The sequence below is a fragment of the Triticum aestivum genome, chromosome 3A, assembly GCF_018294505.1.
Source record: "Triticum aestivum cultivar Chinese Spring chromosome 3A, IWGSC CS RefSeq v2.1, whole genome shotgun sequence".
NCBI lineage: Eukaryota > Viridiplantae > Streptophyta > Magnoliopsida > Poales > Poaceae > Triticum > Triticum aestivum.
The window spans coordinates 21,734,579-21,747,435 of record NC_057800.1 but is presented as its reverse complement, the minus strand read 5'-3'; the positions used below and the strand labels follow the sequence as shown (position 1 = coordinate 21,747,435).

Genomic DNA, 12,857 nt, shown 5'->3' with positions numbered 1-12,857 from the left:
GACGAGCGGGCGGCCGGCGTTGAGGGTCGCCGTGTAGAGAGATGTGGAGGGATCCTTGGTGACTGTCGTGACCAGCGGCTTGCCGCGGCCGCCATTCGCCGTCGCTGTGCACAAGCCGAGCAAGACGGCGACAAGGAGGACGAAGAGTACGGGTTGCCACATTTCAGGCGGCGGTGGGCTGGGCAGCTCGATCAGCTTAAAGCTTACTCCCTCTATTCTAAAATGTAGTGCGCATAGTTTTTTGGGGAAAATTCCAAATTGTAGTGCGTGTTTGCTACTTTGCCCCGCTCTTGACGAAAATGTCCCTTGTCTTCTTCCTCGCATATCTCCTGCTCCCGTACGCATCGCCTCCACCTCGCCGTGTCCATGGCCTCGCAACACGGAGGAGGAGCTCCAGCGCGTGCACGCACGTGAAGGTCGCTGGCGCAGAGCAGATTCACTAGCCGATGGAGCTCCAGCGCGAGCACGTGCACGCAAGTGTCGGCGGCGCAGAGCATATTCACCACCAGTCGGGCGCGGTCGCGGCCACCAGCCCTATCAACACGTGCAGCTGCGCGCCGCATCTGGCCGCAGCATGAACCGACCGACGGCGGCGAGAATCAAGCTGGACGACTCGGTTAAGAAGACGACAGAGGGGCCGGCGGCGGCGGACACCGATAGCAGGATCTAGCTGCGGGCGCCTAGCATGGTCATCAAGTGGAACTTCCGGGCGCCGTTGTGCTTGTGGGGGAGGTGGGGTGTCTCCGCCGGGCAAGCGTGCGCGGGTAGAAGGAGAACCTGGCCCGTGCACCCGCTTCTACTTCGGCATGACCATGTCTGGAGTTACTCGGTCCCGCCGAGCCTCTCTCTCCATGGCGGGCTTCTCTACGTCCACTGCAGCAGGCATCAGCGAGTCCGCCACCAGTAGCTGGAGCAACGCATCCGTGTACGGCTTCTTGGCGGCCGCCGCGGCCGCGTACGGCTGACCACGGTGACTCTGGCTGAAGGATGAAGGGGAGGGGGAGGAGGAAGAAGATGGGGAGGAGCAAGAAAAAAGAGGAGCCGCCTGACAAACGTCGGCGCCGGAGGAGGCGCCACCTGACGACGACGGCACCGGAGATTAGCGTCGGCAACGCATGGCTCGAGCACTAATCGGTACTAGTAGTACTAGTACTACTTGGACCGGGCGTGAGAGAGATGGAGTGGGGGCTTTCTTGTCCAAAATTTAATGCCAGCACACTCATTGATATGTGTGTTAGAAACTATGCGTAAAAGATTTTGGAACGGAGGGAGTAGGTAGGATGTTGTGAACGATGGTACGTACGTGCCTTATATAAACGCTGCAGCCAGCTTCTCGATCTGAATGATATCCATGTACGATGCATTCATTGCCTGGCATGTCAATGGAATACGATGGAGAGGCCAGGGCAGTGGTAACGTGCCATCCTATTCCTAGATCGTGTTAGATTAGGGGCTGTTTGGTTTCAATAAATCACCTGACTTATACGTCAGGTGATTTAAAACCAGTAACTTATAAGTCACGCTTATTTGGTTGTTATCTAACTTATAAGTCACCTAACCACATTTTTCCACCTTATTTTTATGTAAAAATGATGGGATCCACGTAAAAGGGGATGATTTATAAGTTTTAAGTTGGGTGGAGCAACTTATGACTTATAAGTTGGGTCTGTTTGACAAAATAAATCACTTTTTTCACTTTTTGATTTATAAGTTGATGACTTATTTGGAACCAAACAGGCCTTTAGTCCCCGCGCGGCGCAATGGCGGATTGATTTCTTGGGCTGGATAGTTCTGTTCCGGCATTATGGCACAACGACTCGACGGTCGATGCATCGGTCCATTGTGTGATCACAACCATTATGTGCACGGTATTGTCCCATGTGCGACGAACTACTCCATGTCATAGGAGTATATTTAAAGGACATCAATATATACCAAACGTTCGTGCTTATTGGATAGGTCCGAACGATTCCATCCCTCTTCCTAATCCCGATCGATCCTACCCCGCGTCCCTCGATATCTTCCTATTCTTTTTTTTTTATTTCTCCCACTAAACCAGGCTGGAGAGGATTCGAACTCTGCTCTCTTGTATCAAGTATTAATCCAACGACCAACACACGTTATGTTGTTTCTTGTCCAACAAATTGGAGTCCATCTACTTTTTGAGCATCAGTACAGACTCAAGCGCTCATATACACGCGCATACACCCACTCCTATGAACGCACACACGCACACCCTACCCCTATGAGCACCTTCGAGAGACTGAGGCGGCATATCATTTTGAGATTTACGAAGTCACCGTAGGCGCCTCGTCGTCGACGGGAACGTCTCCTCCCACTGAAAGCGCATCGCCGAAAATCCTGAAATAAATCCAGGAATAATGTGAGCACCAAGATTTGAATCCTGGTGGGTTGAAAATACCACTGTCCACCTAACCAACTCAATCACATGTTGATTCGCAATTGGAGTCCATCTACTTGATCATTACTTACCGCTGTGTTTTTTTATTTCTCCCACTAAACCAGGCTGGAGAGGATTCGAACTCTGCTCTCTTGTATCAAGTATTAATCCAACGACCAACACATGTTATGTTGTTTCTTGTCCAACAAATTGGAGTGTCCATCTACTTGATCACTAGTAGAGTGCCCGTGCGTTGCCACGGGCTCTTGAAAAAAGTTTACAAGAGTTACATGTTAAATTTCACATGCACAAACAATATAAAGAGTACAATGTCGCTGCTTTTCCATGATCATCATGCGGAATTAGATCATCATCATTACAAATAAGCAGTACAATGTTCACATTCCCGAAGCATAACAATCAAGGCTCGCTGACTGTCACAAGAACATAAAAATAATAGCAGTGCATATACACAAAAGAGAAGAATAAATTACAAGGTAAAATTATGCAACGTGCCATCTTCCAGCAAATAGAAAAAACATATGATTAGCAGTAGTTTGAATCATACACGAACAGTAGCTGCTGAGTTTAGCCTCAATGCACTGGCTTGAGCTAGATATACTCGAAAATAAAAATTATGAGGTGTACCTCAGTGGAGTAGATCTTCTGATCAGCCTATTCTATCTTTGAGAAAATTACCGACCTTTTGCGAAACAAGAAATACATGGGATCCAAAATAACTGCATCTTCTAACCACCCATGCACTACCAAAAACTAGAATTTTTCTGAGCCAAAAACCGACAGGAAAATAGGGTATACCGACAGGAATAGTATTTCCTGTCAGCCGGCCGTCAGGGTTAGCCGTCAGCCATAGCTTGACAGGGAAAATAAAATATGCCTGTCAGCCAGCCGACAGGGACATTATTCCTGTCGGTTTTCCTTATTTTCCTGTCGGTTTTGGCACGACAGGGTTATGTAAGTGTCAGGTTTGGCAAACCAGGAAAATAGTATATCCCTGACAATCGAAACCGTCAGGGAAAATAAGAAACCAATCAACAAAAAAAATATTTACACTAGCTTTTCAATTACTCAGAATATTTATAACATAGAAGCCCAATATCAATAGCTTACATGAAGATTTTACAAAGTCACACATCATACAATTCCATAGAATTTACATACAGGAACCAAAAGTCAACGAAAACAGAGGTGCGACATCATAAAATACACAAGTGCATCAACTAAATACTCACAACGTGAGATCTCATTTTCTGTAATGTTTTTCTGTAGCTTAAGTTGCAAGCTTCTTTTCAAGGTTACCCTGCAGTGGATATAATCGAGCTTGAAAAAATGTAACAAGAAATAGGAAAATATTTATAAGATATAATTAGCATAATCTATTTGATATCTCAGTTTCTCACAATAACATTGGCATATATGTCCTACCTGTTTTTGTCAGATCAAAGTTATCCAGTTTTACAGGACAAAACAATGGAGTAATTTGTTCTAGCATCATATACAGACCATGCAACTGACAAAATCCATTCAAATGACAAGCTGAGTTTCTGGATTAGTTGGAAAGAACTATCAGCTAACAGCCTGAGTAGATAAGTTATTAGAGGCTTCTTGCAAGTATTGTATAACGACATGGAGTCAAATATATCCATTTCAGATTTTCCAAAAAACAAGGGCAGTCGTCATCTTCTCCATAATAATAAAAAACCAAAGCATTATGCAATTATTCGATAATGTAACAACAGGGAACGACATCTCTTCATTCAGAAGAATATGTAGAATTTCTTGCCTTGGTTGAAAACCTTAACTTCTTGCAGCCTCTCCTTGTTGTACAGATAATTTAGCTTGTACTTGCCATGGAGCTGCTCATTGCTTCCTAAATCATACATAATGAAGCATGAAACCAAATGGCATGGACAAACAGAACTCGAGAACACAATTTTACAGTACTGCATAGTGACTAGTGAGACAATAAAAAAAAAAGACTAGTGAGACAATAAAAGACAGAAAGAAATAGAAAGAGGCTAGTGCCTAGTCGCAATGCTACAAACAAATGGCAGGTTGGGCCAGGATGAATGGAACGTGTGGTGCATTCATGCCATCAACTCTTCACCAGACATAAATTTATCAAATTGCAGTCGGGTTAATAAAAAATTATTCACTAGATGCAATTTAACACTCAGATTGCTGTTATGCTAACAAGTGCTAACAACAATTCTTCACTGCATACAAATCAAGCCACAGGAATTGGTAAGATGAATAGAAGCTGCCATAATAGAAATTTAGAGATAGGGAGATAAAAAAATTTACCTGTGTTGTCTTGCAGATTCTTCTCCCCTCATGCAGCAATATTCACATCATGCAAACCTGTCCTGAAAATAAAGACATCTTTATCAACAAATCTGAGTGCTGGATACAAATTAGTAGCACTCCTAACAAATCAAGGAGTGGCAGAGACTCAACCTCTGCTGCTAGCTGCGCTGACCGGTGTAACCAAAAGGTATGGAAAAACAAAACTAAGAAATAGAAAAGGAACACGTTCAGACTAAACAAACATAGCAACTGCTTGCTCAATAATGTTGATCTCATGATATTGAGTACATTGGACAAAGCATGGTTTTTGGTAATTTACACTAGACAACTTGACTGACAATTCATGATAAAATTTTGAAGACGAGGGTGAAAACAAAAGTAAAACTATCTTGATTACAGCTTACTCAATAATTACAAATTCCATTTACATGTTAATACACAACATCCAAATATTGGAAGGCATGATACAGGACAAGAAAACAAGACATGCATAGCCTATATTTTCGGAAATTGGTGAAATATTAAATGATAACAAGCATGCCGTACTATCCATTACCTTGACTGTCAAATGTCAATAGCTTAACTCTGCTTTCTTCGTAGTAAGAAGTGATGTTTCTGAGAAGTCTTGTAAACCTGGAAGATGAAAGAAAAAGATCTCTCACAACCTTTCTAAATGCAGTTGTGGCTCTAGTTCTAATACAATCTCTTGCAGAGAAATCAACTACCTTGACGGCTTGGCCTATTCAAAACAAATGTGTGTAGAGCCATTGCTTCCACCAGTACCCAGCACATGAGGGATGCCAAAATGCTTGTAGTTTCTGCTGAATCCTACCGGAGGTACGCACATATGAAAGTTATCAAGAAAAGAAAACAAATCGTAAAGAAGGGAATACGAAAACAGCACCTGGATCTGGAAGGGGCGTCACCTGGATAAGGATGCGGTGGCGGTCAAGTGACGGCAGCGGCGGGTACATTGACGGCGACCATCCTCCGGAGGTAGTGAGAAGGTTGACGACAACATTTGTAGGCGACCGTTCTTGGTCGACACCCAGCGAATATGGTGGAGGGAGCGGGCGAGAGGCTGGAGGAGGTGCATCCGGCGGTGAGAGATCTGCGGCGCATCCGGCGAGGAGGGATTTGATGGGCAGCCGGCTGGCAACGACGAGGGATTTGGGGCGCCCCTGCTGGCGGCGGCTAGGGATTTGGGATGAGGCTGGGAAGCGAAGATAGCTCTGGTCTGCATCTGGAAGGTGGGATTTTTTTCACTAGAGGCTTTATTCCAAGATTTTAACCGGTGAGCGGCAGGCCCAAAAATTGGCTAAGCGGCGGGGCGGGCTTGCTTTTGCGCGCGCGACTGAAATCCATGGCGCCAAACATGGGCTCCTTTTTCGCTGTGAGTTACGCACGACAGGAATAAATCTTACTTCTGTGGGCCGACCAAGGCCCGACACGGATATAACTATTTCTGTGTGTTCTCTGCCGGCGCACAGGAATATAGTGCATATTCCTGTGAGCTACTGCGGGCCCGACAGGAAAAATTATTACCCACAGAAATAGTTCAGTTTCTGGTAGTGATGGTACCTTGATACGATACAAAAACGTTACAAATAAATGAGCATTACAATGCAGCTGCATAAGCATAGAGTAAAAATTTAAGGATGTTGTTTATAGCTTCATTATCGATGTAGTTGAGAAGGTGCACCAAAAATCACCTTCTTAACTTGCAACCATCCTATATGCGCATTATAAGTCATCATCTGGAGTTTTAACATGGAAGAATATAAATTCTGAAACAATGAATGCTCACATTGCAAATTGGTTGATTTAGTTCTTTCCCATTTCATGAGTACATAAATTAAAGCCAAAATATCCCACTTTATGCATCACTTTGGATCCTCCGCAAACTCGCACATAGTTGTCAGAGGAAATGATATCTAGAAATATGGTGAAAATAATTCCATCTGGTAGTAATTAAAACATTTTCCATACCTTGAGAATACTCGTATATATTTCCATCATGAACTCAGTATACGTGTCTAGAATTCCAGTTGTAAACTAACCAAAGGCCCTAGTGGCCCAAGTATGCAAATTGATCTCAAGGAGAACTTATAAAGAAATTAATGCAGGCTAATCCTATATAATAAAACAGTTTGCTTCCAGTGTTCAGTACAGTCAATAAAGTATCACATTCAAGACAAATCTGATAGAATGTGAATAAATCGATAAGTAAATCAATATGTACTGTTAATTAGCAGATATTAATCTTCTACTCATTTCAGAAACCCCTACAGAACCAGGGAGTACATTTCAAGCTTAATATATTATCCGAGCTTATAAGTAAGTCTATATTCTGAAACTCCCACATATAGGTGTTGATATGAGACCCTCTGAAATGGATCTAAACTGAGGGTAGTATTTCATATTAGTTATTTGACCATATGAACTTGGTACTACTACTTTTCTGTGTGCCACCGTGGTTCTAAATGTGCGATCTCAGATGGTGGTGCTGACTACTGAGATAATCCTGCAAGTATTATCGTACTGTTAATTATAAGATATTTCTCAACCCAAAGTGCAGGCAACTGTGCAAGTAGGACCTAAAATTCGTGCATGTAGTCAGAAGATCTCCAAAGCGAAGATCTTGTTCGATGATCAGAAAGAAATAAAATGTAAATGAATAATATCTTACCTTCAGTACATGATTTCTCATAAGAAGGCAGGCGAGATGAACACACTATGTAGCGCCATAAGGGGCCTAACGAATTAACACCCAACAACGACAGGCGGCGTCGCATGGACAGAGGAAGGGAACGGTGAGTCGACCAAATCGGTGAACTTATCACTGGTGCCCTGCTCCGCCCGTTGGTCGCACATCCCCGCGACAGCGATCGGCGAGAGGTCGACGCGGGTGATGGCACATTTGACGCCCTACCACAAAAGCTCTTCCCAGAGTTGCGAAATTGCTACACCCAATAGTAACACAGCATATAAATTCTACCATGGGAAAGTGTTTTTGCAGGAAAACATTGAAATTCAGGAACTTGCACATTAGGTGTCCATCTCCTCTACCCTCTTCCTCGGCGCTTCCTTCTGCTAGTATGTTAGATATTCCTCGGTTTGTAGAAAATAAAATCCTAGCTAGAAAGAAAAGCTTGAATCACAGTACCTTAGCCTTGGCGAGATCCAAATGCACATAAATGTAGTACAGAATGTGATGTGTATAGTTGGTTACAAGTCTGAAAAGAATTCATATAAAGTAAGATGAAAATGTAGCTGACCAATGTCAAATGGGTATAGAAAATATTCTCATATGTTAGACACCATTCACCACAGAAAAACTTAAATACTGCTTTTACAGGAATCATATAGCAAAACACTTTCAGTCTTATATATCGACGCATTTGGATGAGAAAAATCTACACTACAATTATATTAACACCATATATCATCAATAAATTATACCATGGGAAAGTATTTTGGCGGGAAAAGGATGGTTACCCAACAATAAAAGAGGCAATTAGCCTTGGACAAACAACCTTTTTATAATTCATCACAATGCCAACAACAGCTTTAACTAACGAAATAAAATTTTGAAAGCTCACATCCTAATATCATACAAGGAAGATTAGAGTGCTCATCGCATGGAATAAGCAACAACGTGGCGCTTCCCTTGAAAGCCTTTCAGACCACCAGATATAGACAATATCATAGTCACCATCCCTTGTAAAGAAAAAAAAGAGGATGTAAAGTTTATTGCATAGGAAACCAATTTCCCATCATATGACAATTAGTTTTAATCCTTTACTAAACTCATTTCTGTAGTGTCCGGCGTCACATTCTCCCTGGGAAAAATAAAATAACAGACAACATATATGAGTGACAGTTCAAAATTGGTTGAGTGTAGACAAACTAAAGGAATACATAAGATCTCACCAGCAATACACAACGTATTACATTGATGATTCAAGTCAGGCAGAAAAATGGTTCATTGTCAATATTCACTGTCAAAAAAACAAATCTATCATGGAACCTGATTCGTTTGCATTAGAAAGTTGCAGAGATGATGCGTTTGCATCACAAAGTTTGTCATGGCACCGTCCTCTTGAAGAGAGAGAGACCAAATCTCACTCCCTGCTGCCACCGGTCCCCATTCCCGTCTGCCACACCCCGTTCTCCGGATCGCCTGCTGCCATCACTCGCGGACAAAGAAAGGAGAGGCCAGGGCATCCCAGGGAGAGAGAGATGAGAGGATGTGCTGAAGTACATAGTTCCGACATGACTGGAAAAGAAGAAGTTAAAGAATCAAACATTCATTAGTGCATCATCCTAACTCAAGAGCACGACACGAAGTAGACGAATACCCTTGAGGCCAGAGCAGAGTGAGGATCCTACCAGGCTCAAAACCAGGGTGCATACCGACACCTCCACAAGTGCGTCCGTGCAGCCACCGCTCTCGCAACTGGTCGTGTCGACACGGCCCCACAACCGCCACTCCATCCCATCTCCCAAACGCTCGGGCCGTCGCGGCCACCGGTATTTGTTTCCTATCCTCTCAGTCGCCGCTCCTCGTGACCATGGTGCCATCTTTCGATCTCACCTGTCCATGGCGACTTGTTCCTCTCAAGAAACTAAAAGAAAAAAAATTAGAGAATTTCATGCCATGCAGACTCAGAACATGAAACTTTATTGAAAGAACAGTAACACTTTCCTTCTCCACATCTCTACAAAATTGTAGTATAGGAAATCATCTTAGTCTCTCTTTATTTACAGAGCATTTCACCTCTACCTCATTGGTCGTACTATTCATGATAAAAAATGGATAAATAGATCAAATTACAAGTTAAAGCTCCAACGTCCAATAAAACAAGAAACAACTATCACGGGCAGCATATCATTCTATCATTCAGTATTTTGAATATGCATAAAATGAGCTATTAAATCAAGTGAGTAATACATTTAATTCTTCAAAGAATGTATGTCCATTACCAAACTATAATCAGCTACTTCAGAAACCTAGTGGTGTTAAAATGACGTGTGCCCCAACATATCCACCTATACAATGACAAAAAGATGACATCCAGTCGTACTTCCTTGATGGTTGGGAGAAATTCCAGAAATAACAAAATTGCGGGCTCCGGTCAGCAGCCCAAGTTTTGCCATTACTGTTGCCTCAAACTCCCACTCCGATGGTTTAACTTCCATGCACAAATATGGTGTGGTAACCCAACAAAGCTCTCTAGAACTCAAATTCCTTTTCAGAGGATTTCCCGTCCTTCTCCTGCTTCCTCTTCATCTTTTGCTTGCGCCATGTGAGTTAGAAAGACAAGTTGATGTTTCAGTTGAATAACTGCGTTAGTCAGGCAAAAAAGAATTGTTGAACAACTACAATATATAATTTCTGGTAAGGAATGTACCTCTGGCCACCATGTTGTTGAAATTAATCTTCCTCCAGCTAGCGGCGCTATGTCTCATTCTTCATACTGGAAACCAAATTAGCTACCCACTCTGCATTTCGAAAACAGAGAGTCCAAGTCACCATAGCATAGCATAAATCATCATCATCATTTTAGTACAACATCCAAAGACATGCTGAGCCCCTGTTTGGCTGGTCTTGTTCTAAGCAAATAGGCCAATCAAATGCCCTGCTTATTTTCAGATGTGTTGAAAGCAAACTGACTTGAAGGCAAATCATGTTTTTGTATGCCTTTTAAGTTTCACAAGATTTCCTGCTTCAAGAAAATTAAGAAAGCATAGTTTAAAGGTGAAACCTTAAAAGGAGATAGACAGCCAACAACACCCACTTATTTGTTTTCAGTCGACATGCATATAACAGGCAGCACACAAGGTCATTAAAATTAGATCTACCTATCTTCGTATATGTATGTGCTCCAGTCAATGTTGTTGAAAAAAATGAGTGACTCACCTTTATTCGTACACCAGCGACTTGTCACTTTATTCATACAGTAGTAGCAACAGAGAGCAACATCCTGCACATTAGAAGAGTACGATGTGAAAATAAAGAGAGAGAGAGAGAGAGAGAGAGAGAGAGAGAGAGAGAGAGATGCTCGAAGGGTCACGAACAACAACGACTTTGACACTCGCTTGAACCCGAGCAGGCCTCGCCGCCTCGCGGGCGTGGTCGTCCTGTTCTGGACGATCTCCTGCAGGACGTTCGGCACCAATGGCGCCTCTACCTCGACAGCGGCAAGCACGTCGCTCGTGCCCACGGTCTTGTTTGGAGGAGGAGGGTCGCCCCTTCCGCGACGAAGCTCCGGCTGCATGTCACCAGCTTGGCATGACGCTGGTGCTCTTCCTGAATGACGCCCAGCTGCCCACCGGAGAGGTCCACTCCTTGACGGGCAGCAATTGGCAGAATAAATTCAGTCAAGCATGCAAGTAGATTAAGACCAGCAGCAAACAAAGCAAATTATTTCAGATTGTGGCATTTGGCAAACGAGAAGGAATCGAATTGGTAGGTTCCAGTTCCTAAGCGTAATTAAACAGGCAGAGTATTTATTTTTTGAGTTGAAGCACATAACAAAAATAGTGACCACCAACCAAGCCTGATTCTGGACGGTGACGACTCACAGCAGCATCAAGCAAGCACAATTGCTGGAGGCAAGGAGAGGAGCTCACCGTGGCTGTTTTTGTAGTTGTTGTCGAACAGCGCCGTCGCCGCCGTGGTCCGAAAGAAGCAACACCGAGGTGACTGGCACGCTAAAGCCCTTGTTGTTTGCATCCGTGATGGTGTTGTACAAAAACCGAATCCTGCCACGCAAGAAGAACAAGAGAAATAACAACTTAATAATTTACCATGACAACCTGCAGCATTTTCAGATTGGATTGAGACACCAACAGTTAAGATCCTACTTCTACATACTGTAGAACCAAAACAGCGTGGCAGTTTCCATTGATCAAAGTTGATCTTTTATGAAATCAAATTAATTAGTGAAAGATGAAACCAGATCGGGGCCATCCGAGAAGGATTCGCCTCTCTGCAGGTGGAGAAGGAATGAGCAGACCTCCTCCCTTGCCTAGAGGGAAGAGACGAGAGGAGATGGGGACCAGGGATTCAATTCATACCTGTGCTGCGGTGGCGGCCATGGCCGGGCGGGCGTCTAGGGTTCCCTCCCGGCGTTTTCCGTGGTGGTTGCGTGAGTGCCTGCGTGCCGCGTGAGAAAGGCTAGACCTCCTCTTTGCCCTTCCTGCCGCTGGACCTGCGCGTGCCTGCGTGCGTGCGTGAGGAAGAGGAAGCGGCATCAGGGAAGGGAATCGAAGACCCTGACGCTAGGGACGTGAAGGGAAGGGGGTCGGACCTTGACGAGCAGCTCCATGGCGTCGGGGTCACGGATCAGGGAGACGCCGGCGGCCTCCTGGTCCTGTCCCGGCGCTGATCGCCGCCATGGTCTGCTGGATCTCGCCATGGCCCGGAGTTCGGCGGGGGCGATCCCGGCGACAGGGATTCAAGCCGCCCTGCCCTGGAGACGCGGCGGCGGCGTCTCCCCTCGGACGGCGGCGGCGGCGGCAACAAAGAGTCGGTGGCAGGGAGATCGGAGATGGGATTGAGAGGAGTGTTTTTCGTGGGGGGTGGGTTTTTTTGGGTGCCTGCGTCTGCGTGGGATGGGATGGGGTGGGTGAGAGGTGCGAGTTAACGGAGGTGGGAGGATGACGGAAAAAAATCGGAGGTGGGAGGATGACGAAAAAAATCAGCGAAAATAAACCGCGCGGATTATTCACCAACTGCTCCATTAGGAATAGAGATTACTTACCGCTGTGTTTTTTTTTCTAGATATAAAAAAAGGAAAATGCTTGCACATGGATTTGAACCCATAACCTCTACTCCAAACGTGCAACGCGCTAACCAGCTCAACCAACTATAATTGTTGTCCTACTACATATAAACTAGACTAGTAAAATGCCCGTGCGTTGCCACGGGCTTCTCAAATATTTTGATGAAGTTATATAAAGGTAAATATTTTGATAACAAGGCATCTCCATATGTCCACGAATTTGGTTTTCTTGGGGGCAGACATGATTGATTCAATAACTATAATAACTCTATGGGGACAAACATAGTCTGTCGGCATGATTGCAAAAATGAGCCAATTAGTATAAAAATACCTAATTA

The 12,857-nt window shown here is 44.2% G+C and overlaps 1 long non-coding RNA gene across 4 annotated transcripts; it reads right to left on the bottom strand.

The window, feature by feature from the left end:
* Positions 1-3,466: 3,466 nt before the first annotated feature.
* On the bottom strand, positions 3,467-12,304 carry LOC123059933 (uncharacterized). Of its 4 annotated transcripts, none has more exons than XR_006427654.1 (11): positions 12,046-12,304; positions 11,813-11,956; positions 11,366-11,497; positions 10,811-11,080; positions 10,653-10,716; positions 9,122-10,234; positions 5,634-9,008; positions 5,455-5,557; positions 5,286-5,362; positions 4,727-4,788; positions 3,467-4,292 (listed from the first exon to the last, which is right to left on the bottom strand). It is a non-coding gene; the product is annotated as an uncharacterized lncRNA (long non-coding RNA). The 4 variants fall into 4 exon arrangements; XR_006427653.1 differs by having other exon boundaries at positions 5,455-8,571; positions 8,663-9,008; XR_006427652.1 differs by having other exon boundaries at positions 5,455-9,008.
* Positions 12,305-12,857: the final 553 nt, after the last annotated feature.